This window comes from Hypomesus transpacificus, chromosome 4 (assembly GCF_021917145.1).
Source record: "Hypomesus transpacificus isolate Combined female chromosome 4, fHypTra1, whole genome shotgun sequence".
In the NCBI taxonomy this organism is placed as follows: domain Eukaryota; kingdom Metazoa; phylum Chordata; class Actinopteri; order Osmeriformes; family Osmeridae; genus Hypomesus; species Hypomesus transpacificus.
In genome coordinates this window covers 9761136-9788456 of record NC_061063.1, presented here as the reverse complement: position 1 = coordinate 9788456, position 27321 = coordinate 9761136, and the positions used below count along the sequence as shown (strand labels likewise).

Below are 27321 nucleotides of genomic sequence, written 5' to 3'. Positions count from 1 at the left end.
GGACACACAGTCCTCACTGTCAGTGTCAGGACAGTTATTTTCCAGTTCCTCAGTTTCTTTTGTGTTGGCACAATTATATTTATATTTAATCATTTAGCAGACGCTCTTATCCAGAGCGACTTATAGTAAGTACAGGGACATTCTGACCGAGGCAAGTAGAGTGAAGTGCCTTACCCAAGGACACAATGTCATTTTGCACAGCCGGGAATCGAACCAACAACCTTCTGATTAATAGCCCGACTCCCTAACTGCTGAGCCATCTAACCCCCCAATTACAACAACGACCTAAGTCTTTAGGTCACACCCAAGGGTGTCAGATGGCTGAGCGGTGAGGGAGTTGGGCTAGTAATCAGAAGGTTGCCGGATCGATTCCCCGCCGTGCCACATGATGTTGTGTCCTTGGGCAAGGCACTTCACCCTACTTGCCTCGGGGGGAATGTCCCTGTACTTACTGTAAGTCGCTCTGGATAAGAGCGTCTGCTAAATGACTAAATGTAAATGTAATGTAAATGTAAGTCTGTGCAACACAGTCCTAGCAAAAAACAGGAACATCTGCCTGCCTCACAGGCACTTTTGCAGCCGCAGTGTATCAAATGCAAAATGCTGTCAGGGGCCAAATTTCTGGTCATCCAGGTGACGTGCAAGGTCCCATCCTCTATTTGCCAAACATATCCATCCATGTTGACAAAAAGCAGCTACCTTATTGGTGTAGAACGATCACGTGTCGAACCGTGCCACCAAAATCCTATTACGCTCTGAAGAAACTAATTCTGCATAAAACATAGACGCATCGACAATTGACTGGAATTTTAGCGACAAACCTTTTTTTGGTAGCTTAGCATGACACCTTATTTTTTATGAGCTAAAGATTGTGTAGATGCCAGACTGTGGAGCGGAAATCATTTTCTAAAATACTTTTTGTGGTTCACCTTGCGGCCTAGTATGTCTATTTTACACCAAACTGTAATTTTTCAACTATGACAAGGTCAAATCAGTTTAGCAATCAATCGCCCCTTTAATAATACTTTGTTGCTGACAAGTTTCCCACCCTAACGACACCTGCAAAGGAGGCCATGGATCTCCTCTCTTCTTCTCTTATTTTCTCCTCCTCCTATAGAGCGGCACTTGTCTGTTGACACATTCCAGTTTGACTGACAGCCAGCCTTGTCACCATAGCACTGTTTCCCTGGAGCTGGTTTCTAGGATACGACAGATTTTCATTATTCATCACATTAGCATCCTGCAACTCCCTCTTCCTTGGAACCTGGTCTGCGCACCTGTTGGATGGAGGGAGGGAGAGGGGGAAGGAGGGAGAGGGGGGAAGGAGGGAGAGGGGGAAGGAGGGAGAGGGGGAAGGAGGGAGAGAGGGAAGGAGGGAGAGAGGGAAGGAGGGAGAGAGGGAAGGAGGGAAGGAGAGACAGAGGGAGGTGAGAGAGAGAGAGAGAGAGAGAGGGGGGGGGGGGGGGGGAGGGAGGGAGGGAGGGGGAGGGGAGAGAGGGAGAGACATCAGTCATTCTCTCTCTATTTTAATCTCTCTCTCCCTCCCTCTTTCTATGGGTGGATCCTGGCCAATGACAGGGATTCTCACAGGATGCTTATTAATCTTGGAGAGAGAGGCATGCTGGGTAATTGAAATGCTTGAGACTGGCAGGAATCAAACAGTGGTCTGTGTGTGATTGTTTGTGTGTGTCTGTGTGTTTGTGCTGTGTTCATGGGGTTGTGTCTAAGTGTGTTTGTGTGTATGTATATATGTGTGTTTGTGTCATCTGATTGTGGGTGTGTGTGTATGTTTCTGTGTGTGTATGTTTGTGTCTGTGTGTGTATGTTTGTGTCTGTGTGTGTGTGTGTATATATCTGTGTTTGTGGGTGTGTTTTTATCGGTGTTTGTGTCGTGTGTTTGTGAGTGTGTGTATAAATCTGTGTTTGTGAGTGTGTGTGTGTATGTCGGTGTGTTTTTGTGTTTGTGTGTATTTGGGTGCGTGTGTGTATGTGTTAGCGTCTGGCAGAAGGTTGTGGATTTATCTGTTCCTCACTGCAGGCCTAAACCAGCTACTGCCACTCCACCTTCCTTCCCTCATCCCTTTCTTATTCTTTCCTGTCTGCCTCTCAGACTGTACTGTCCTACTGTTCCTTAATTTGCTGTTTTCCCTCTCTCTCTCTCTCTCTCTCTCTCTCTCTCTCTCTCTCTCTCTCTCTCTCTCTCTCTCTCTCTCTCTCTCTCTCTCTCTCTCTCTGAAAAAAAGAGATAGAAAGGGAGAGGGAGGGAGGGAGAAAGAGAGAGACAGAGAAAGAGAGAGAGAGGAGGGGCTTTTTTATCAACAGTAAGACAGACGCAGAGGCTCACTGATCCACAGCCAAGTCACATCTCTCTCTCTCTCACTCTCCTTCTCTCTCCCTCTCATTGTCTCTCTCTCTCCCTCTCATTGTCTTTCTCTGTCACTCTCTTTCATTGTCTCTCACTGTCTCTTTCCCTACCTCTCTCTCTCCCTTTCTGTGTCTCTCTGTCTCTCCAATGATAGTCATAAACTCACAAACGTCATTCAGAAATGTTCCTAAACTGTAAGTAACATCAGTGAAAGGTTTGGGTTATTTACAAAGCAGAGCTAGTCTCAGCTTGGTGTTTCTACATGGCTCCTATTCTGCTTCACCAGGAAACTCAAGATGACTCCTTTCCTACTTCTCTCCCTCCTCCTTTTCATCCTGGACTTACTAACACTGGAGTTGCAGTAACATTTCACTGAGTTGAAAGTTGACATCCCTCCAGTGATGGAGGAAGTGAGGGAAAGATGGATGGAGTGAGGGAAGCGTTGAGGGAAGGGTGGAGGGAGTGAGGGAGGGAGTGAGGGAAGGGTGGAGGGAAGGGTGGAGGAAGTGAGGGAAGGGTGGAGGGAAGGGTGGAGGGATTGCCAAAGGGAAAGCGACAGAAGTAAAAAATAAAAAAAAGCTGGGTTAGGGTCAGGCTGGCCTGTTACAGGTGTTTTGTATTAGATGTTTATTAGATGTTGTTTTTCTTAGTAGGACTGAGGCCCCGTTTGCACGGAAGAAAAACGCATATATTTTCATGCGGTTTTGCCTTTCATTTACACGAAAACTGAGGTTTTATCACGGAAAATGATCATTTCTAAAAACTCCGGCCAAAGTGGAGATTTCTGAAAACTCCGTTTTTGTGTTTGCATGTGCACTAGGTTAAACTGAGTTTTAGGTTCTCAAACGTCACAGTATGGGACAAAAAAAGCATCACGTCATGTATTGAACATCCTTTTATGTACTATATTGACCTTACATTTCAGACTTTTCTGTAATGAGATAGTTAGGTTCATGTACCTTATTTCTTATGCTGCAGACATTCAAATGGACCATAACAAGACCTATCGTAAGACCTAAGTGTACTATCCCCAAAAATGAAACCAGCAAACTAGTCTCTCGCTCCAGTTCCTGTCCTTTGGTGCCTCTCTAATTATTATGCTTTTGGGCAGGGGGGTGGACAGTACGCTTGTCATGTTGGATGTAGGCTATTTCATCTCGTTCTCTGGCAGCTTTCATGGCTGGAATGAGTTCCTTATGCTTTTGCCTGACAGCTTCAGTGTAGTCCTCATTCACATAGATGTTGGTGCCTTTCAGATCCTTAGCCTTTCCCAGAACAGCCATTTTATCTTTGTATCTAAGGAATTTGATCATGATAGGCCTAAGTCTCTTTCCAGAATATCCAGATGGATTGCCAGTCCTATATGCACGTTCAATCACCATCTGACTACTATCCAGGTGAAGTTTCTCATTGATACACAGCTGACTTTCATTCTGGGCAACAAGCAACTGTTCTCTCTGACTCAATTTTCAAATTTTTCTTTGTTTTCCTGCTGATGCAGAAGTTTCATGAACAGATTGCTTTGTTGACCCATAAGATCTCGTACATTTAAAAACGACATCAACTCCTCTCTATTATTTTAGTTGCTGCTTTAGTCCTTCTTGGGTGGCATGGTGTGCTGAGATTCTCTGCTAGGAAAATCCTCAGGCTTCAGCAGACGAAGTAGGCCGAGATAGTATCCACCAAAAATCTCCAAAAGTATGAAGATCATCCACCGCTTTTCACTAGATTTCTTATAAAATATAGTCTCAGAGTGGATATAATAAAAATTGAAGTTCTTAAGTTAAGATAAAACGAAGATTCAGGCAGCAAAGTGCCAAGGTCTGAAGTGCAGGTCAATCAACTGAGTTTCGTCCACCTAAACAGCATTTTATACAGCGTGTGTGCGTGTGAGCGTGTGTGCGTGTGAGCGTATGTGTGTGCGTGTGAGCGTGCGTGTGTGCGTGTGAGCGTGTGTGTGTGCGTGTGAGCGTGTGTGTATGCGTGTATGTGTGTCAGCCTATGGAGGGGCCTTCATTGTCTAGGCTGGTCTGCCGATATTACTGCTACAAATCAGGCCTGCCACAATGCCGAGAGCCGAATTCCACACAGACATACACTAGGCCACACACACATACACTGGGCCACACACTCCCAACCACACACATTCCAACACAAACACTAGGCCACAAACCCTCACCCAGACACACACTAGGCACTATCCCACCCACACACACACACACAGGAACACACACTCATTATGCTTTTTATTGTTGATATGTGGCAGCTAGGAGTCCTTGGCTGTCAGATGTTTGATCAAGTGTTTTTATTACACAAACACACAACCCAGCAGTGTGTTTGTGTGTTTATTTCCCTGTGTGCAGTTTTGTATTGTATTTTGTAAATAGTTTTTGTATTGAAAATTCTTGAAAAACTGTGTTTCCACTGATGATGTCAGTGGTGATGATGATGACTGTGACATCTGTAGATTAAAGTGGATCTTTTCTGGCTGGGTCTGTAAACCCTGCAATGCATTAATGACACAAAGCATGTGTGTGCGTGTGGTTTGTGTGTGTGCGTGCGTCATGTGTGTGTGTGTGTGATGATGGGTTGCACTCCAAAAGGAGAAGAAGACATACATGATGAAAAAAAAGGGTGAAAAAGGGAGAGAAGGACCGAGAGAGAGAGAGCTATGCAGCCAGACTGCAGGCAGCAGAGAGAGAGAGAGAGAGAGAGAGAGAGAGAGCTATGCAGCCAGACTGCAGGCAGCAGAGAGAGAGAGAGAGAGAGAGAGAGAGAGAGAGAGAGAGAGAGAGAGCTATGCAGCCAGACTGCAGGCAGCAGAGAGAGAGAGAGAGAGAGAGAGCTATGCAGCCAGACTGCAGGCAGCAGATGGTTCTAGCCTGAAGCTCTCTGTACTCCAAACCCATCTACACTCAGTGACCCACTGCAGAGAGAGAAGATGAAGACAGACAGATGAAGACAGAGAGAGAGAGAGAGAGAGAGAGAGATAGAGAGAGAGAGAGAGAGAGAGAGAGAGAGAGAGAGTGAACTGGCTGTTGGAACCTGTCTTGGTAACTACTTTGGTCTTGCTTTCCACTGCTGCAGTCAGACTGTTCTCTTGACACACATACACAAAGTCTAAGTGAGAAATGTCATAGTTGTACCAACTGCTCTCATACTTGACATGACCCTAGGGACATGATCCTAACCCTAACCCTACTTAGGTCATATCTGACCTGGGAACACATTTAATTAATGACAAATGCACACACACAAGTGCACACACACACAAGTGCACACACACACAAGTGCACACACACACACCTTTCTCTGTCATTATCCCAGTGGTGCCATTCTATTATTTACCCTGGGTTGGCCATGAGATTGATGTGTGTGTGTGCGTGTCAGTTCTGCATCTCCAGTGTTTCTTCCCTCCATCTAATGATGTGGCTTCACATCGCCAGTGGCAACGCCAGCCAATAATGGTCCTTCTACAACATACACAGATATGATCACAGGGATGCAAACACACACAGTCATTCCTCATGGTAAGTCAACTCTGGACTAGTTACGTAGTAATCCTTATGTTGTATGTGTGTGTGTGTGTCTGTATATGTGTGTGTGTATATATGTGTGTGTATATGCGTGTGTGTGTGTACATGTGTATATGTGTGTGTGTATGAGAGGCCATATAGGCGATAATTCATACGTGTTCCCACACAAAACACCATAACCTCACATATACACCATTATACTTTGACATATATACCATTATACTCTTGCACATAAACTGGCATACTCTCTTACATGCACAGTCATTATTTAACACACACTATTATGAGAGGCCGTATAGGCGATAAATCATAGTTGGTCTCACATACAACACCATAACATCACATATACACCCTTATACTCAGTGTATAACACCACACAGCCACATCCTGTGCTTTGGAGAACTGGATTATCTGCTACAGAAGAACACATCCTAGCAACCATAATGACATGTTTAATTTTGCTCACCTGGGCTGGAGAGAAGCCGGCTGTGCTCTGTTTTGCTCCTAGATTCAGACCTGAGCCTCGGAACGGTAAGTAAGTTAGAGTAGAGTAGTTAGAGTAGTTATACTAACGCTAGAGTAGAGTAGTTAGAGTAGTTATACTAACCCTAACCCTAGAGTGGAGTAGTTAAAGTATATATACTAACCCTTACTCACCTCCTGTTGATATCACAGCCTGGAAACATAGCTAGCAACATGTTGTAACCCTGGCCTCTGTCTGGGGCGTTTCTGCAGCTGGCTTACCATTTTAGGTAACTAGCTATGTCCCAGAAGTTAACAAGCTGCTAAACTGATGTTCTATTATCGATAATCTTGCGTGGATTTGTGACTGTGACTAGCTAGTTAACCACCGTTAGCTTCACTTTTCTGCACAATAACTGAACATTTTTAACAGTAGTTATTATTAGAATAACAGAACAACAGTAGTGTCTTTGCTTTCAGCAAACACACTAATTATGCCTAAGGCAGTCACACCCAACTAACACATGCGATGATAAGTGTCAGGTGGCTGAGCAGTTAGAGAACCGGGCTAGTAATCAGAAGGTTGCCGGATCGTTTCCCAGCTATGCCGAATTACGTTGTGTTCTTGGCCAAGGCACTTCACCCTACTTACCATGGGGGAATGTCCCTGTACTTAGTGTAAGTCGCTCTGGATAAGAGCGTCTGCTAAATGGAAATGGAAATCACATACCATCAGATTGAGCTAGCAACAGGAGAACACGTAATAATTTTGCGATAGCACACTTAAAGGGAAACGGTAACTGAACTTTCCAGAACTTTTAGCAAACTCTGGCAAAGTTTGTTTAATTTTTCTCTCCGTTCCATCGTTGTTCATATTAATTGTATTCACTGTGCAATCGTTGTTTATAGAAAAATAATGTATAATGTCTCTTTTTTGAGAGTGAAAACAGAAAGACTTGGTGTAGCTGAGTCTTTACGGTTACAAAACCGAGATATTGTAGATTGCAGTTAATCTGTTACTCGCTGCATCCCTTGTGTGTGTGTGCATGTCTGTATGTATATGTGTGTGTGCCTGTATGTGTGTATGTGTATATGTGTGTGTGTCTAGTAGTAGTATTGATCCTCAAGGGAAAATTGCGGCATTGCAGCAGGCAAGATAAAAAAGAGGGAATAGGAAAAAATTCAATAAAATGAAACCGTCGTCGTCGTCATCTGCCGCTTGTCCGGGGATCGGGTCGCGGGGGCAGCGACCTAAGCAGGGAGGCCCAGAATTCCCTCCCCCCGGCCACTTCCGCCAGCTCTTCCTGGGGGACCCCAAGGCGTTCCCAGGCCAGCCGAGAGACATAGTCCCTCCTGCGTGTCCTGGGTCTTCCCCGGGGCCTCTTCCCAGTGGGACGTGCCCGGAACACCTCACCAGGGAGGCGTCCAGGAGGCATCCTAATCAGATGCCCGAGCCACCTCAGCTGGCTCCTCTCGACGCGGAGGAGCAGCGGTTCTACTCTGAGCCCCTCCCGGATGACCGAGCTTCTCACCCTATCTCTAAGGGAGAGCCCGGACACCCTGCGGAGAAAGCTCATTTCGGCCGCTTGTATTCGCGATCTCGTTCTTTCGGTCACTACCCATAGTTCGTGACCATAGGTGAGGGTAGGAACGTAGATCGACTGGTAAATAGAGAGCTTCGCCTTTCGACTCAGCTCCTTCTTCACCACGACGGACCGATGCAGAGCCCGCATCACTGCGGACGCCGCACCGATCCGCCTGTCGACCTTGCGCTCCATTCTTCCCTCACTCGTGAACAAGACCCCGAGATACTTGAACTTCTCCGCTTGGTTCAGGATCTCCTCCCCGACCCGGAGATGGCACTCCACCCTTTTCCGGTCGATTACCATGGCCTCAGATTTGGAGGTGCTGATTCGCATCCCAGCCGCTTCACATTCGGTTGCAAACCGCTCCAGTGAGAGCTGAAGGTTACGGCCCGATGAAGCCAACAGGACCACATCATCCGCAAAAAGCAGCGACCCGATCCTGAGGTCACCAAACCGGACCCCCTCAACACCCTGGCTGCGCCTAGAAATTCTGTCCATATAGGTAATGAACAGAATTGGTGACATAGGGCAGCCGTGGCGGAGTCCAACCCTCACCGGAAACAAGTTCGACTTACTACCGGCAATGCGGACCAAACTCTGGCACCGGTCGTACAGGGACCGGACAGCCCCGATCAGGAAATCCGGTACCCCGTACTCTCGGAGCACCCCCCACATGAGCCCCCGAGGGACACGGTCGAACGCCTTTTCCAAATCCACAAAACATGTGTAGACTGGTTGGGCGAACTCCCATGTACCCTCCAGGACTCCGCGGAGGGTATAAAGCTGGTCCACTGTTCCACGGCCAGGACGAAAACCACATTGCTCCTCCTGAATCCGAGGTTCGACAATCCGACGGACCCTCCTCTCCAGGACCCCTGAATAGACTTTCCCAGGGAGGCTGAGGAGTGTGATCCCCCTAAAGTTGGAGCACACCCTCCGGTCCCCCTTTTTAAAGAGGGGAACCACCACCCCGGTCTGCCAGTCCAGAGGCACTGTCCCCGATGTCCACGCGATGTTGCAGAGTCGTGTCAACCAAGACAGCCCTACAACATCCAGAGCCTTAAGGAACTCCGGGCGGACCTCATCCACCCCAGGGGCCCTGCCACCGCGGAGCTTTTCAACCACCTCGGCGACCTCAGCCCCAGAGATAGAAGGGCCCCCCCCGATGTCCCCAGACTCTGCCTCCACGTCGGAAAGCGTGTTGGTGGAATTAAGGAGGTCTTCGAAGTATTCCTTCCACCGATCCAGGACGTCCCCCGTCGAGGTCAGCAGCGCACCATCCCCACCGTATACAGTGTTGACAGAGCACTGCTTCCCCCTCCTGAGCCGCCGGATGGTGGTCCAGAACCTTTTTGAAGCCGTTCGGAAGTCATTCTCTCGCGGAAGCCGCGTTCCGCTTGGCCTGCCGGTACACATCAGCTGCCTCTGGAGTCCTACCAGCCAATAAAGTCCGATAGGCCTCCTTCTTCAGCTTGACGGCATCCCTCACCTCCGGAGTCCACCACCGGGTCCGAGGGTTACCGCCGCGACATGCACCGACCGCCCTGCGGCCGCAGCTCCGGTCAGCCGCTTCAACAATGGAGGCCCGGAACATGGCCCATTCGGACTCAATGTCCCCGGCCCCCCCCGAGACATGATCGAAGCTCTCCCGGAGGAGCTCCTTCTGACAGAGGGTTCCGCCAGACGTTCCCAGCAGACCCTCACATTACGTTTGGGCCTGCCAGGCCTGACCGGCGTCCTCCCCCACCATCGAAGCCAACTCACCACCAGGTGGTGATCAGTTGACAGCTCCGCCCCTCTCCTCACCCGAGTGTCCAAGACATGCGGCCCCAAGTCCGATGACACGACTACAAAGTCGATCATCGAACTGAGACCTCGGGTGTCCTGGTGCCAGGTGCACATATGGACACCCTTATGCTTGAACATGGTGTTCGTTATGGACAAACCGTGTCTAGCACAGAAGTCCAACAACAAAACACCACTCGGGTTCAGATCGGGGGGGCCGTTCCTCCCAATCACGCCCCTCCAGGTCTCACTGTCATTGCCCACATGAGCATTGAAGTCCCCCAGGAGGACGAGGGAATCCCCAGGAGGAGCGCTTTCCAGCACCCCCCCCAGAGACTCCAAAAAGGGTGGGTACTCTGAGCTGCCGTTTGGTGCATAAGCACAAACGACAGTGAGGACCCGTCCCCCCACCCGAAGGCGGAGGGAGGCTACCCTCTCGTCCACCGGGGTGAACCCCAATGTACAGGCGCCGAACCGAGGGGAAACCAGTATTCCCACCCCAGCTCGACGCCTCTCACCAAGGGCAACTCCAGAGTGGAAGAGAGTCCAGCCCCTCTCAAGGAGACTGGTTCCGGAGCCTACGCTGTGCGTCGAGGCGAGGCCGACTATATCTAGCCGGAAACTCTCTACCTCGCGCACCAGCTCAGGCTCCTTTCCCGCCAGCGAGGTGACGTTCCACGTCCCTAAAGCTAGCTTTTGCAGCCGAGGATCGGACCGCCAAGGCCCCCGCCTTCGGCCGCCGCCCGTCTCACACTGCACCCGACCCCCATGACCCCTCCTGCGGATGGTGAGCCCACTGGAAGAGGGTCCCACGTTGTCTCTTCGGGCTGTGCCCGACCGGGCCCCATGGGAAAAGGCCCGGCCACCAGGCGCTCGCCATCGAGCCCCACCCCCGGGCCTGGCTCCAGGGGGGGGCCCCGGTGACCCGCTTCCGGGCAGGGGCAACTGAGAACCATTGTTGTATTTCTTCATGGTTGGTTTTTTGAGCCACGCTTTGTCTGGTCTTTCACCTGGAACCTGTTTGCCTTGGGTGACCCTACCAGGGGCATGAAGCCCCCGACAACATAGCTTCCAGGATCACTAGGACACGCAAACCCCTCCACCGCGGTAAGGTGGTGACTCAAGGAGGGGATAAATGAAACCACTTCACTAATATGAAACATGATACACAAACACAAGAGAAATTTACAAAATACAAATGACAAAATACCTAAAAGCCAAAACATGAATGGAGTGTCAGGATAGTCCAGCCTGGCTCTGTCTCTGCAGGATCCCCCTGCATGGAGTGTGGGGATAGTCCAGCCTGGCTCTGTCTCTGCAGGGTCCCCCTGCATGGAGTGTGGGGATAGTCCAGCCTGGCTCTGTCTCTGCAGGGTCACCCTGCATGGCAGCTCCACCCCCATCTGCGTGTGTGAGCATGTGTGTTAGTGTGTGTGCGTGCTAGTGTGGACATGCGTGCGTGTGTGTGATTAGTGTGAAAAACTGTAATATTCTGTCGATGTGAGATGTAAAAATGTAAAGCACTTTGAGTAGCGTTAGGTAAATACAGTCCTTTGAACCTTTTAAACACAGGGACACCTGAGTATATCACATTGGGAACTATGCACTCTGAAAGACCAGGAGCTGTAGACCAGGAGACCAGGAGACCAGTAACCAGTAGACCAGGAACCAGTAGACCACTAGACCACTAGAAGTTGTCAGATTCAGGTACCCTTGGAAAGTCTGTTTAGCACAAATAATTTGAATAACAAATCAAGCAAACCATACTGAAGACAGTTAATCTGCAATTAAACACACAAATGTATGCAAATCAAAATATGCAAATGTTTGGCCATGGTAACGCCTGTGATTCCAACATAATGATGTGCCTGCCTCATATCTAGAGAGAGAGGCAGAGAGAAGATGGAACTGCATACAGAGAGAGAAAAAGAGAGGGAGAGCTACAGCTAGGGAGAGGTAGAGAGGGAGAGGGTACAGGGAGAGAGGGAGAGGGTACAGGGAGAGAAGGAGAGAGGTAGAGAGGAGGGAGAGAGGGAGAGAGTACAGGGAGAGAAGGAGAGGGGTAGAGAGGGTACAGGGAGAGAGGAGGGAGAGAGGGAGAGGGTACAGGGAGAGAAGGAGAGAGGTGGAGAGGGAGAGGGTACAGGGAGAGAGGAGGGAAAGAGGGAGAGGGTACAGGGAGAGAAGGAGAGAGGTAGAGAGGGAGAAAGGTGGAGAGGGTACAGGGAGAGAGGGAGAGGGTAGAGAGGGAGAGAGGTAGAGGGTACAGGGAGAGAGGGAGAGGGTAGAGAGGGAAAGGGTAAAGGGAGAGGGTACAGGGAGAGAAGGAGAGAGGTAGAGAGGGAGAGGGTACAGGGAGAGAAGGAGAGAGGGAGAGGTAGAGAGGGAGAGGGTACAGGAAGAGAGGAGGGAGAGAAGTACAGGGTACAGGGAGAGAAGGAGAGGGTAGAGAGGGAGAGGGGGAGAGAGGTAGAGAGGGAGAGGGTACAGGAAGAGAGGAGGGAGAGAAGTACAGGGTACAGGGAGAGAAGGAGAGGGTAGAGAGGGAGAGGGGGAGAGAGGTAGAGAGAGAGGGAGAGGGAGAGAGAGGATGAAGTTGATAAAGGTAGATAGAGGGAGAGAGGTAGATACGTTTAAATATTATGTGTGTGAGTGAATATAAGTATGTATAAAGCTGTGAAATATTTCTGTAATTCCATCATTGCTTTGCGCAATATAAACATTTTTTTCTTTCATATGCCAGTAAAGCCCATTGAATTGAATTGAGAGGGAGAGAGAGATAGAGAGGGAGAGAGCTAGAGAGAAGGAGGGAAAGAGGTAGGGAGAAGGAAAGATTTAGATAGACAAGGACAAAGGGGAGAGAGAGAGGATGACAGGAAGAGTGAGGTAAAGAGAAAAAGAGGGAGAGAGTAAGGATGAGAGGAAGAGATGTAAAGAGAGAAAGAGGGAGAGAGTGATAATGAGAGGAAGAGAGGTAAAGAGAGAAAGAGTGACGTTTATCCCAAGCTGATAAGTTACAAGTGCTACTTGCTCTTGTAACATAAACTGATTCATGTCATGTTAGCTCCCTCTTTCATTACATCTCTCTTCTCTCTCTCCCTCTCTTTCACTACATCTCTCTTCTCTCTCTCCCTCTCTTTCACTACATCTCTCTTCTCTCTCTCCCTCTCTTTCACTACATCTCTCTTCTCTCTCTCCCTCTCTTTCACTACATCTCTCTTCTCTTTCTCCCTCTCTTTCACTACATCTCTCTTCTCTCTCTCTCCCTCTCTTTCACTACATCTCTCTTCTCTCTCTCCCTCTCTTTCACTACATCTCTCTTCTCTCTCTCCCTCTCTTTCACTACATCTCTCTTCTCTCTCTCCCTCTCTTTCACTACATCTCTCTTCTCTCTCTCCCTCTCTTTCACTACATCTCTCCTCTCTCTCCCTCTCTTTCACTACATCTCTCTTCTCTCTCTCCCTCTCTTTCACTACATCTCTCTTCTCTCTCTCCCTTCTGTGACCCGCTCTTTTGTCCCCTCTCTACCACACCAGTCACCATTATGATGGGCTTGTTTGATGGTGCAGGATTGTGTCCTGGTACTTTTGATCATGTCTCAGTTCTCTTTTTATCATCATTCACACACGCAAACACACATACGAACACATGTACACACACGTACCCACACACATAAACACACACCCCATCACCGTCAGACTGCAAAGTACTGCCTGCTGCTTTGAACATTGCATTTTAAACTAAATTAGCTCTTGTCAACACACACACACACTCATTATTCAAGAAAGACTTCCCTCTCACACACAAACACACAACAAACACAAACAAGTAAACACACACACACCCACACAGTTATGTGTCCAAGAGTAGTGTTGTTCATTAGGAGAGAAAGGAAGAGCCAACAGCACATCATGGTGACATCGCCTGATGACCTCACTATGACCCACGGTACACAACACCAGGCTCTGATTGGACCAGCTCCTGGAGGGACCTATTTTGATTGAATAGACTTTGAAATTATATTCCTTCATCACTAAATATTCAGGAGAGGTTGTAGGAGGAAGGGATAGTAGCTTTAATAACTTGTTCCTGTAATGTCAATACACAGACATACATACACACACAGACACCTACACACGTGCACACAGTCTGCTGTCACAATCATGTGTGAACAGGAAAGATGGAAAGATTAAAGTTTGAGTTCAGTGTCACATTACCAAGACTGTAGCCTGAACACTAATAAACTGGTCAGGTGGCTCACAGTGAGGCAGTGTAGAGTCTGGTTGATCACAGTGAGGCAGTATAGAGTCTGGTGGATCACAGTGAGGCAGTATAGAGTCTGGTGGCTCACAGTAAGGCAGTATAGAGTCTGGTGCCTTACAGTGAGGCAGTATAGAGTAAACACTGTGGTCTGTACACCAATGGAACTACCACAAGACCTTCTGGAGAACACACACAGAACCAAACTACAACCTCACACAAACACACACACACAGAACCACACTACACCTCACACAAACACACCCAGAACCACACTACACCTCACACACCCAGAACCACTGTACACTACACGTCACACACACACAGAACCACACTACACCTCACACACACTCACACTACACCTCACACACACTCACACAACACTTTGTGCACACACACTTATAAACACACACTACACCTTGCATACACACAGAATGCACAAGGCAGCTCGCGCACACACACTGTGGCAACCCTGGAGCTCAGGGTCATGTGATCCAAGGGGAGTACCACAGGGTCATGTGATCCAGGAGGAATACCACAGGGTCATGTGATCCAGGGGGAGTACCACAGGGTCATGTGATCCAGGGGGAGTACCACAGGGTCATGTGATCCAGGGGGAGTACCACAGGGTCATGTGATCCAGGGGAGTACCACAGGGTCATGTGATCCATGGGGAGTACCACAGGATCCTGCACCCAAGCTGCTTACGAGGACCACAGCTGCAGCTTGTCAGCCTACCAGGGGAGCCGCAGCATGTCAGCTGACCAGTACAGGGAGGCAGGGGAGAGAGCAACCACAGCCGGAGCTCCAGCCGACAGGTGATTCACCTGGTTTCCTCTTTAGACTGGACCAGAGCCCCCAGCATCCCCCGGGGGCTGCCAGCAGACCTTCCCCTCCAGCAGGAAGTCCCACCTGGTTACACTGGCCCTGGTTGTGCTATCTTTCTTTCTTCGGTCATATGACGTCAAAGCCTGAGTGAGCTCCCTGGTTGCCACAACACACACACACACTACCCCTTGAGCACACACACACTACCCCTTGAGCACACACACACTACCCCTTGAGCACACACACACTACCCCTTGAGCACACACACACTACCCCTTGAGCACACACACACTACCCCTTGAGCACACACACACTACCCCTTGAGCACACACATGCACACGTTCAGACACACTACACATCGCGCACACACACTCACGCATACACACCTAACGTATTTGTGTTATTCCCTCACCTGACTGGTCAGTCAGTGTAACTTATGTTTCCAGATGCTTTAGTGATGTTTACATCAGGCTCGGGGTTTGTGGACCTTATTATATTCAGGACCCTGGTCTTTCATCTCTCTCTTTCTACCACTATCTCTATTTCTCTATCTCTTGCCATCTCTCTCTCTCTCTCCCACCATCTTTCTCTCGCTATCTCTCTGTCTCTTTATCTCTCCATCTCTCTGTGTCTCTCTCTCTAAACGATATGGAGAAAGCAGGAGTATGCTACTAACAGCTATTTGCGTGTTTAAAGCGCTGAGGGCAGGGCTGTGTTCATCGTCTGAAAGGAATTTAATTTATCATAACTTCTTGCTCATCTGAGACTGGACTGGTTTTGTTTTCAAGTGTTGCTGTTTTGTTTTGCTTCATTGTTATTTCTTAAAATGTGAAGAGTAATGAGTTGGAAAACAGGAGTGAGGGGGAGGAAAGCAGCAAGACATAAAGGTAATGGGAAAGAAAAAGGAAGAGAGAGAGAGAGAGTACAGGGAGAGAGGTAGAGAGAGAGGTAGAGAGAGACGTAGAGAGAGAGAGAGGGAGAGAGAGAGAGAGAGAGAGAGAGAGAGAGAGAGAGTTAAACCATTGTGGGAGAGCGAAGGTGTGCTAGAGAAAGAGATTAAAATGGGCAGGAGACCGAGAGAGATAGGGAGAAGAGGTGAGGATGTGGACTGGAGGGATGAAATATTGCCTCCTGTCACAAGAGAATGGACTGGAAGTGCTTTGCCCTGATGGAAAGACCACAGAGGAAGTGTGTGTGTTCCAACAATGCTTATACTGATGTCACACACACACTCAGCCAAAGCTTCATGAACCTGAAATTGAGACAGTTGCCCTTATTTCCCACGAGGTTTGTTTACATTTTTGTCTTTTCACCTCCTATTCTCTCACTTTTCTGTCTCTATTTCTCTGCCTGATCTACCCTCCCCTCCTCCAACTGTGTCCAGTCCATGTGTGTCTCTCTGTGTGTGTCTGTCTCAAAGTGTGTATGTGTCTCTGTGTGTGTATCTCTGTGTGTCTGTCTCTTTGTGTATCTGTGTGTGTGTCTCTGTCTCTGTGTGTCTCTCTCTGTGTGTGTGTGTGTGTCTGCGTGTGAATGTGTGTGTGTCTGTGTCTGAGGGTTTTTGTGTTTTGTGGGTTTGTCGGCTGTAGATGCAATGCAGCTAGTAAATAGCTAGTACATAACATATATTCATTTTAGTAGACCACCAACATACTGTAGAAGTATGCACTTCTGCTCCTTGATCTTATCTATTCATGTGTTGCTTTGAATAAAAGCACCTAATAAATTCATTAAATGTAACAATGACCGGGTTTCCCAGATTCGTTAAGAAGCTCTTAACGCTAAGATCTTCTTAAGAACGTTCGAAGAGCGCTGTAGAACGCTCTTAAGAAGCTCTTAGTGTTAAGAGCTTCTTAACGAATCTGGGAAACCTGGCCAATGTCAATTCATGGGCTGTGCGTTTCTTTGGCTCTCTATGCAGGGTTGTGGTCAGGCTCTGGGCTGTGTTCAAGCTATGCACTGTGTTTGGCTTCCTGGGTGGGTAGTACCTAGTAACCTATAAAGCCCAACAATGGATTTTGGTGTTTCAAAACCCATTTACACCGTATGACTATGTTTAGCTTGTGTTCTGCTCCTCTCTCCTACCAACCGTCTCTGGAGGAGGGGATCCCTTTCTGAATTGCTCCTCCCAAGGTTTCTTCCATTTTTTCTCCCGTTGGGAGTTTTTCTGGGAGTTTTTCCTTGTCTTCCTTGAGGGTTTCGGTTGGTTGAGGGGCAGTTCTATGGGCGCATGTGAAGGCCTCTTTGACATGCTTGCGTGTAAAAAGGGCTATACAAATACATTTGATTTGATTTGGAACCACTGGGCCTAATGAACACCCCTGCAGCCCCTTGGTAAAGAGAGGGGAGAGACGGGGGAGAGAGGGAGAAAGAGGGAGAGAGAGAGAGAGAGAGAGAGAGAGAGAGAGAGAGAGAGAGAGGGGGGAAGAGAGAAAGGAAAAAGGGAGAGGGAGGGAACATGATGATGAGATATCTTGAGTTCCTGCAATGCGACATTACAGAAACCTCTCTGTCCAGGACATCCTATTGGTCAAACTGTGCCAGACTCTAAAGGATTCTGGGTAAAGTAATATTCAATATATTTGAGTCCGGGGCCTACTTTGCACAAATAACTTGAAATTTCAGTTCAAGTCATCCATTGCAAGTGTTCCAGCAAAGAAAAGGTTTTGAGTTTTAAGAGCATTGGTTAGGATTGAATGTGTGTTTGTATTAGACCAGTGCCAGATTGGAAATGGCGAAGTATCGTACCAACGGCTCAAAATGATCGTATTTGGAGGATCATTATCATGCATCTGGCAACATTTTACCTCACACAGCCTTAGTTTCTTACTCACTTCCTCAAATGTGTGTGTGCCTCTCTGTTACATATCTGTGAAAACTATGCAAATTAGGCTATGACGTCATTTAGCGACTTTTAGCGACTTTTAGGACTGCCAATAGCTGCTTACCTTACTAAGGAGTTGGCAACACTGGTCAGAGCCCGCGCAAGAAGGTGGAATGTAAGGGAGATACCCTTTGCAAAACCTGTAAGGGCGTAATAAATAGTTTGTGAAAGACCCAGAAAAACACAAACGATTTTGGAATCCCTGCTGTACGCATTTTTTAGGTCTCAAAAAGAGGACATGTCCGGGTAAAAGAGGATGTCTTGTCACCCTATGTGATGTCACTGTAATACACCCTATGTGATGTCACTGTAATACACCCTATGTGATGTCACTGTAATACACCCTATGTGATGTCACTGTAATACACCCTATGTGATGTCACTGTAATACACCCTATGTGATGTCACTGTAATACACCCTATGTGATGTCACTGTAATACACCCTATGTGATGTCACTGTAATACACCCTATGTGATGTCACTGTAATACACCCTATGTGATGTCACTGTAATACACCCTATGTGATGTCACTGTAATACACCCTATGTGATGTCACTGTAATACACCCTATGTGATGTCACTGTAATACACCCTATGTGATGTCACTGTAATACACCCTATGTGATGTCACTGTAATACACCCTATGTGATGTCACTGTAATACACCCTATGTGATGTCACTGTAATACACCCTATGTGATGTCACTGTAATACACCCTATGTGATGTCACTGTAATACACCCTATGTGATGTCACTGTAATACACCCTATGTGATGTCACTGTAATACACCCTATGTGATGTCACTGTAATACACCCTATGTGATGTCACTGTAATACACCCTATGTGATGTCACTGTAATACACCCTATGTGATGTCACTGTAATACACCCTATGTGATGTCACTGTAATACACCCTATGTGATGTCACTGTAATACACCCTATGTGATGTCACTGTAATACACCCTATGTGATGTCACTGTAATACACCCTATGTGATGTCACTGTAATACACCCTATGTGATGTCACTGTAATACACCCTATGTGATGTCACTGTAATACACCCTATGTGATGTCACTGTAATACACCCTATGTGATGTCACTGTAATACACCCTATGTGATGTCACTGTAATACACCCTATGTGATGTCACTGTAATACACCCTATGTGATGTCACTGTAATACACCCTATGTGATGTCACTGTAATACACCCTATGTGATGTCACTGTAATACACCCTATGTGATGTCACTGTAATACACCCTATGTGATGTCACTGTAATACACCCTATGTGATGTCACTGTAATACACCCTATGTGATGTCACTGTAATACACCCTATGTGATGTCACTGTAATACACCCTATGTGATGTCACTGTAATACACCCTATGTGATGTCACTGTAATACACCCTATGTGATGTCACTGTAATACACCCTATGTGATGTCACTGTAATACACCCTATGCAAATGAAATATGTATGCTGCTGAGAGCTTGCACAAACACAGACAAAAAAACACATACACACATACACACTGTATATGTACCCCCCCCCCCCCCCCACCGGAACACACACACACATAGTTCATGTTTAACAGACTTCCCCGCCCGTTGGAGACTTTTTGCACCCAGCTAATGTTTATCACTAGTCTTAGGGTTAGGATTTAGCCTTTAGCTTGTAGCTTTTAGCTTGAAGCCATTAGCTTGTAACTTTTAGCTTGTAGCCTTTAACTTGTAGCCATTAGGAATTAGCTTTTAGCTTGTAGCCCTCATCTAATAGACTTTGTGCTTCGGCTCAGGGAGAGGTATTCAGTGTGAGCATGCATAGTAGGACCTGCCTGTCTTACTGCTCTCTCCTCAGGCCTTATCATTATACACACACATATATACACACACATACACACAGATGCTGACATGCACACAGACACACACATACACACTGTAGCCTAACTATTACCATTCCATGCTCTCTAAAAAAAGAAAGACATTTTCTGTCAGTGAGCTTTTTATTTGGGGACCAACCGATTCAGCCACTACGATTTCTTTTGGGATATTCCACCTCCAGGCAGTCTGTGGAGCGATTTACAAGTAGGAGGAGACTTTAGGGGGGGGACAGGAAGGACAAAGGAAGATGGAAAGCATGTTCATTTTATGTCATTTGACTCCCTTCTTTTGTCCTCCCTCTCTGCTTCCTGGTGGAGTGTGGTAGAAGTTTCTGAATGCAATGACTCAGCCGCTGTGTGTGTTTGCAGACCTTTCATCCCGAAGACATGGAGCACCGTTTCCTCATGAGTCTGTGGTGAGTAGAACTAATGGCACACACACTCTCACACACACACACACACACACACACACACACACACACACACACACACACACACACACTGTGGTATCATGAGAGGCTTGACCACTAAGCGGGTTGTTGGGCAGTGCATCACCACAGGACAGAGCAGGCAAAATTATTCAATCTATTTAATCTGTGAACATTTTACCCCAATAAATGTTTTTTTTTTTGTTGAAATAAAATTAAAATGGTGTACTTAACTTCAAATAGGCCTAACTGGATAATAATGTCCATATAACAAGTTCAGATGGTACACAATTTAAATTGTGAGGGAGTTTTATTCACGCACAAACTATACTGCAGTATAATAAACATCCACAAAATTAGACTAGTTCTGGAATATAAACTACATTTAAGACATGTTGTCTCATAGCCTACTACGATACCCTACTCCATAATATTGAAATCTCACTCAAACATACTTCAGATGCTTAAGCAACCACAGATTGACCTTAATATTGAACAATACCGTTTCTATTTTGTTGAACCCAATCAGCTGCTCGCTTGTTTTGCGAGTGTTGTCTGCCATATATTACCGGAGCGAACGCTGCTGCCACAGCTAACGCTGCTAACGCTGCTGCTAGCTGTGTGCTTTGCTTGGATGTGATAGTTTAGGCTAGAAGTACTTCGGTGATAACTAAACTCAGCCTGACAATCAGAACACACAGCGTTAGTTTTGCCAACCGAGCTGTCTCGCAACTTTTTGAAATGGAACTTCCCATCTAAAAGTCCTCTCCCCATCATTCAGCTACCGTCGGCAGTCGAAGTCATGTGACAACAGGTGATTCCCAGGGTCAAAAACAAACTTGCGTTAACGGCACAATTTTTTGTCGCGTTAAAGTGAGATTGCGTTAACCCGTTATTAACTAAAATCTTTCCGGAAGCCAACATAAGAGTTTTTTTAAAGGCAAAAACATAGGCATCATAAACTTGCTCCTAACCGGAATCCTGTTACCGTAGGTGTAAAATTAAAGTTCCTCTAAAGCCGAACAAACTTTGTTCCATGTACCAGGCTGCCTGCCTGGTGTTTGTGCCCACTCCTTTCTTCCTTCTCCTTACCACACCTGAGCTCCCTTGTTAATCAGAGGGCTGAGGCATCTGCAACCTTCTGAGGAGTGCATTCTGGGAGATGTAGTGTTCCCAGCAGCCATCTTGTGGCGTCGTAGCCACCCCCGGAGAGAACATAATGCCCCTCTATCACACGTCCATCCATGATGCCACTACACTCATACACGCACACAGACACACAGACATCGATATTCTTGTCACCTGCAGCCTCGCACAATATGTATTCTGTTTCTTTAATCATGTTTGATATGGATAAAATCTGAGGAGCTGCTGGAAGAGGAGCTGACTGTGGTGCTGACTGTGGAGCTGTGGAGCTGACTGTCGTGCTGACTGTGGAGCTGACTGGAGTTGTGGAGCTGACTGTGGAGCTGACTGTGGAGCTGAGGAGCTGACAGTTGTGCCGACTGCGGAGCTGACTGTGGTGCTGACTGCGGTGCTGACTGTGGTGCTGACTGTGGAGCTGACTGTGGTGCTGACTGTGGAGCTGACTGTGGAGCTAACTGTGGAGCTGACTGTGGTGCTGACTGTGGAGCTGACTGTGGAGCTGACTGTGGAGCTAAGGAGCTGACAGTTGTGCTGACTGCAGAGCTGACTGTGGTGCTGACTGTGGAGCTGACTGTGGAGCTGACTGTGGTGCTGACTGTGGAGCTGACTGTGGTGCTGACTGTGGAGCTGACTGTGGAGCTGACTGCGGTGCTGACTGCGGATCTGACAGTGGATCTGACTGTGGAGCTGACTGTGGTGCTGACTGTGGAGCTGACTGTGGAGCTGTGGAGCTGTCTGTGGAGCTGACTGTTGTGCTGACTGTGGTGCTGACTGCGGTGCTGACTGCGGTGCTGACTGTGGATCTGACTGTGGATCTGACTGTGGTGCTGACTGTGGTGCTGACTGTGGAGCTGACTGGGGGAAGAGCAGATTAGCCCACTACAGGTCTCTCAAATCTCACGCATTTGCTGTGAGACTCACATTTCAACCATTTCTCACGCTGAGAAGTGCAGATTTCTGCGGAGTTGATAGTTGTCTCGAGTTATACAGTTAAAAACCAGACAATAAGAAACATGGTATGGTAATCTTACGCCAAACTTTTGATAAAACTTGAGAGCCTTGCTACTACATTTAGTAGCAAGGCTGTACAAAAATTAGGTTGTACATTTAGCTGGTTTCACGTATATACGTTTATTTAAGTCTTCCACCATCTTACAAAAATGATTGTTGTATTGTTGTAGCCCCCCTCATGCCTCGACTTTGGGCATAAATTAGGGTGCCTTGAGTTCTTTTATACTAATATCTGCTAAATATATGAATTTGTAAGCCATTCTTTTAAAGGGTCCCAGTCTACTATTTCCCAAAAACATTATGCATCTGCATCCAATGTAACAAACATACATATTTACATTTGATATATAAAAGGTTATAACTGAATGAATGGACAATATCAATGGCCTGTTATTATCATTTTACTAATAAAAAATAAAAAACACAGTCTGGCATGGCATGACGATGGTAGGGATGATGGTAGGGAAGTCTATTGAGCAGATCGACAACATTCAGGAGAATCAGAAGAGAGTTCGTCGAGGTCTTTGATTGTCCAGAAGAATGGAAAGTTTCCTGAATTTGGCTATCCGTCAAATTATGTCCTTTTCCAGTTTGACACAGTCCCTTTATGAATTGTAACCCACAACAGAGTTGCCTATCCTAGTCGGCCCTTGGTCCCCCATTGGCTAGAAATGATGATAGTTGTAAACCAAGCCCTGGGTATTCTTCTCTGCCTTGAGATAATGAAAGCTGAAACGCTCGGTTTTGAAAATTGTACTTTTATGACGTCATAAGAGTTAGGCCGAATCCCAATACTCCCCCTTACCCCTTCCCCTTGCCCCTCCCCTTAGTTTTGCGCGTTCCCGTGAGAGCTAGTGGTGTCCCAATACTCTTTTGGAGCTAGGGGAAGGGCTAAGACTAAGGGGTATACACCCCTTATAACCAAGTAAGATCGGGAGCTTACTTGAAACCTAGGGCTATGTGAAAACTGCGCGACCGGCAACAATGGCGACCAAATCATCCAGCGAGTCCGATAAATGTTATATTATCGGCTTAATTAATTGAAAAAAAAATTATGACAGTCTTGTTTTGTGTTATATACAGTCATGAACATATATATTTGCAACCATTTTCATAATTGAAACGTTTCTAAAAATCGCTAGTTTGGTACGCTAATGTTACAGTTCTGAATTGCACAACAGTCCCGCATTTCTTTGACTAGCATGTCTACAGTTCTAAGTAAACTCCATTAGCAGCGAATTTTGTTTAATATCAGCGCATAACGCTACTTGCTTTGGAGATATCGATACGTGCTAGATGACGTACCTGTAACCAAGAGGCGTCCCATTTCCTAGGGCTATGTAGCCCTTACCCCTTACTTTCGAGGGCCAAGGGGAAGGGGTAAGTTAAGGGGAAGGGGTAAGGGGAAGGGGTAAGGGGGAGTATTGGGATTCGGCCTTAAGGTTACCTCCCCTTTCTCTGCTTTGCCCACCCAGAGAATTTGGCACGCCCATGAGAAACTGAGCTACTACGACCGTGCAAGTGCGATATCGATTTTTACTTGAGAGACATTATGGCTTGCAAACGAACGAAGTACAAGAACAGTTGTTCAGTGTTTGGATGTACAAATGAAAACCTAAATCTTGTTTTAGTTCCTTCATCTGAGCCTATGAAGAATCAGTGTCTTAATTGTATTTTCTCTGGAAAGGCGCCGACACAACTTCCCAAAGTTCTGTATGTTGTTTTACTGTATAGCCTATGGTTACCTAGCTTGTTACCCTTAGAATGTGGCTGTAACATTAGCTCTGCAGATAACAGCTAACAGCCCAGTTACTGTTGCTAATGTAAAGGTAGATAGCATCAAGTATGTGTGTGAATACACACGCTGTAACGCAAGTGTTGTACCCTTCATTGTTATGTGGATAACCATTCTGCTGTTTGTGTTCTGGTGCGCGCGATATCTGCCTTTCCCAGACCCCCACCTCTCGCCCCTTGGCTTGAGGCAACGGCCCCGGTGGATGTAGGTGGTATTGTATTTCCGATTTGCTACCTGACTCGTCCGGTCGTTTTTATTCTATTAACTCCAGTCAACATATCTAAAACGATCACCCCCAATAATTTTTGTTCGATTCTTGAACCTGGCTCATACTACTAGATTTTTAAGCTACTTAAGCAGTCATACTAAAAACACAAAGCAAAAAGAACAATGTATATTTGGCGAGTCTGAGTCATATGTGGAACGTTTGTTCCACCTAGAATAGGCCTCTATTTCTAAAAACCAAATGAACGGAATACTATACAGTACTAATAGCATTGATTTTTGTAAAGTTCACATGATGTAGGCTATATGCAACTTGATCGGACTTGTACACCATTAACTCCAATGCAGTCCCTTAGCTCACACGCTCGCGACAAGATGTCCCAAAGTATGACTTGTACAGCTAGTTGCAAGCGTGCACGAGTCTCGGAGCTCGGAAAAAGGCGAGCCACTGTTCTGCGCAAGACCGGACAAGCCAGAACGTCAAAGATGGCGCGGTCCGGTTTTGCGCTCTCGCTTGCCTCACTGCACCACTGAGTACTTTTCATAGATATGAATGGGGACGCCATCTTGGAAGACAGAAGTAGCTGTGTCAATTAATATATAAGTCTAAGGCCCTTCCCTCCTCATTAGCATTTAAAGCTACAGACATAGAAACGGCACCTCCTGAGGAAAGCTTTTTGTGGGACTGCTCGTAGTGGCTGTATTTCTGCTCCAAGGCTGAATTTCGGGGGAAGACACTTCAGATACAGTATTACGGGACCATTAAGGCCAATATAAAAGCATCCAAAAACAGCATATCATGGGATCTTTAACTTTAATACCCTAAAGTTTAAGTTTAACAAGGACTGCAACACTAGTCAAAACTTGACACACACAAACTCAGATCTGATCTCCACCATCTTCTTCCTCCTTCTGTTTCCCTTCATCCCAATATATATCCCGACATCAGGTCAAGGGTCAACTTCTCAACCAATAAGCTTACATAAACTGAAATCCAAATATTAACAGTCAGCGGAAATACAATTATATAAAATATAGAAAACATAAACAAACAAATGTAAATGGAATATCAAATTACATGAATTAATTAATGAAAAACTAAGAATTGAACTATTTAACTTGACATGTTTACTGCTGTTCAAACTATTTAATATGTTGCTTAAAAATAAAATATGTTGTATGTCAACAAATATTTTAGAGCTGTAATCGCAATACTGTGATACTGTGAAACCATGGTATTTTTTCTCAAGGTTATCATACCATCAAAATCTGATACCGGCCCATGCCTACATACAGGTAAAGGTCTGTTTTGCAGATACCATCAATGTAATGTACACTAAGGTCACACTGCTATTCCTGGTTCCAATCCACTTCTCATCCCTCTCTCCCTTTCTTCTCTCCTTCCCTTTCTCCCTTTCTTCTCCCCTCCCCTCTCTCCTACTTCTCTCTCCTTCCCTTTCTCCCTTTCTTCTCCCCTCCCCTCTCTCCTACTTCTCTCTCCTTCCCTCACCATTCCCTCATTCTCTCCTTCTGGTCCTTCACTCCTCATTCTCTCTCTCTTTGTTTCTAACGGAGTGAAACCACTTTTCCCCATCCATCTTCTCAGTTAAATACTTAATTTATCTGTCCATTCCTCCATCCATCCATTACAAGCCACACTATTTATCCATCCATTCATGAGCCACATTACTCATCCATCCATCCATTCATGAGCCACATTACTCATCCACCCATCCATTCATGAGCCACATTACTCATTCATCCATCCATTCATGAGCCACGTTACTCATTCATCCATCCATTCATGAGCCACATTACTCATTCATCCATCCATTCATGAGCCACATTACTCATTCATCCATCCATTCATGAGCCACATTACTCATTCATCCATCCATTCATGAGCCACATTACTCATTCATCCATCCATTCATGAGCCACATTACTCATTCATCCATCCATTCATGAGCCACATTACTCATTCATCCATCCATCCATGAGCCACATTACTCATTCATCCATCATCTCTTGTAAGGGTTAGAGTTAGAGTGAGGACATTACATTAAGTGAACTGTGTAGACACAAAGATGTGTATGTGTGTCAGCGTGGAGATACTCCTTAGCTGTGTGTAGGTGTAGGAGGGGAGAGTGTTAGATTTACTACTCACCTGTGTGTGTGTGTGTGTGTGTGTGTGTGTGTGTGTGTGTGTGTGTGTGTGTGGTGTGTGTGTGTGTGTGTGTGCGTCTATAGGAATCAGTCAGGTAGATTGTGGCTGATCTCCACATCTTTCCACATTCAATAGTTTTTCCAGTGAAAGCTTACTTCTGTATGTATGTGTGCACATGTATGTATGTGTTAGTGCATTTGTATGTGATTCCTTGTGTGTTCCTTGTATGTTTCTCCCCCGTGAAGTTAATTCCAACTGTAGTTTGTTCAAGATCAAGGCAGGAGGTAAACAGTAATTAAGTGTAATTTAGACCAACCACAGGGCTCTATTTGATGGCATGCGTGTGTCTGCCTGCGTGTGTGTGTGTTTGGATGAATGTGTGTGAGCGTATGCGAGTGACTGTTCTCTGTAACCCTCTCTATAGATCAGACTGGGTGATTAGGTTTAGGACTAGACAGGTTTAAAACATGTGTCTTTGTGTGGGTGCAAGGTACCTTAGGCTTGTTGAAAAACTGCATCCAGTCTCAGTCCCAACACACTGCCCAGTATCACAGTGTGATTCCCTACCATCCCCAGCCCCTAGGAAAAATTCTGCTCTATGGATCCCCCCACCATGATGAATAATGGAAGGTTCTGATGTATGGAAGCCCCCCCCCCCAATGTTGAATAATGGAACAGTCCGTATGTCCTTGTGAAACTGGAGCACCAGCACTGGGCCTGGTCACGTGATACCCCAGGCTGCCCCTAGGCCTCCTGGGTAACAGCGGGTGGCAGGCTGTCGATGTGGGGCACTGTGCTGGGGGCTCTCTGGGGCTCTCCCTGCCTCCTGCCCCCCTCTTCCCCCCACAGCCCTCCCTGCCCCTCCCCACACACACCCTCCCTGCCCCTCAGACCCCCACACACCCTCCCTGCCCCCCAGACCCACACACACTCTCCCTGCCCCTCCCCACAC

The 27321-nt window shown here is 46.7% G+C and overlaps 1 protein-coding gene across 1 annotated transcript in view; it reads left to right on the top strand.

Annotated features, from left to right (window-relative positions):
• The window catches only part of dlgap3 (discs, large (Drosophila) homolog-associated protein 3), a 74648-nt gene that overhangs the window by 19204 nt on the left and 28123 nt on the right, over window positions 1–27321 (top strand). Inside the window, exon 2 of the mRNA XM_047018753.1 lies at window positions 19967–20013. The gene's annotated coding sequence lies outside the window, so the exon portion shown is untranslated. The remainder of the gene's footprint in view (window positions 1–19966; window positions 20014–27321) is intronic.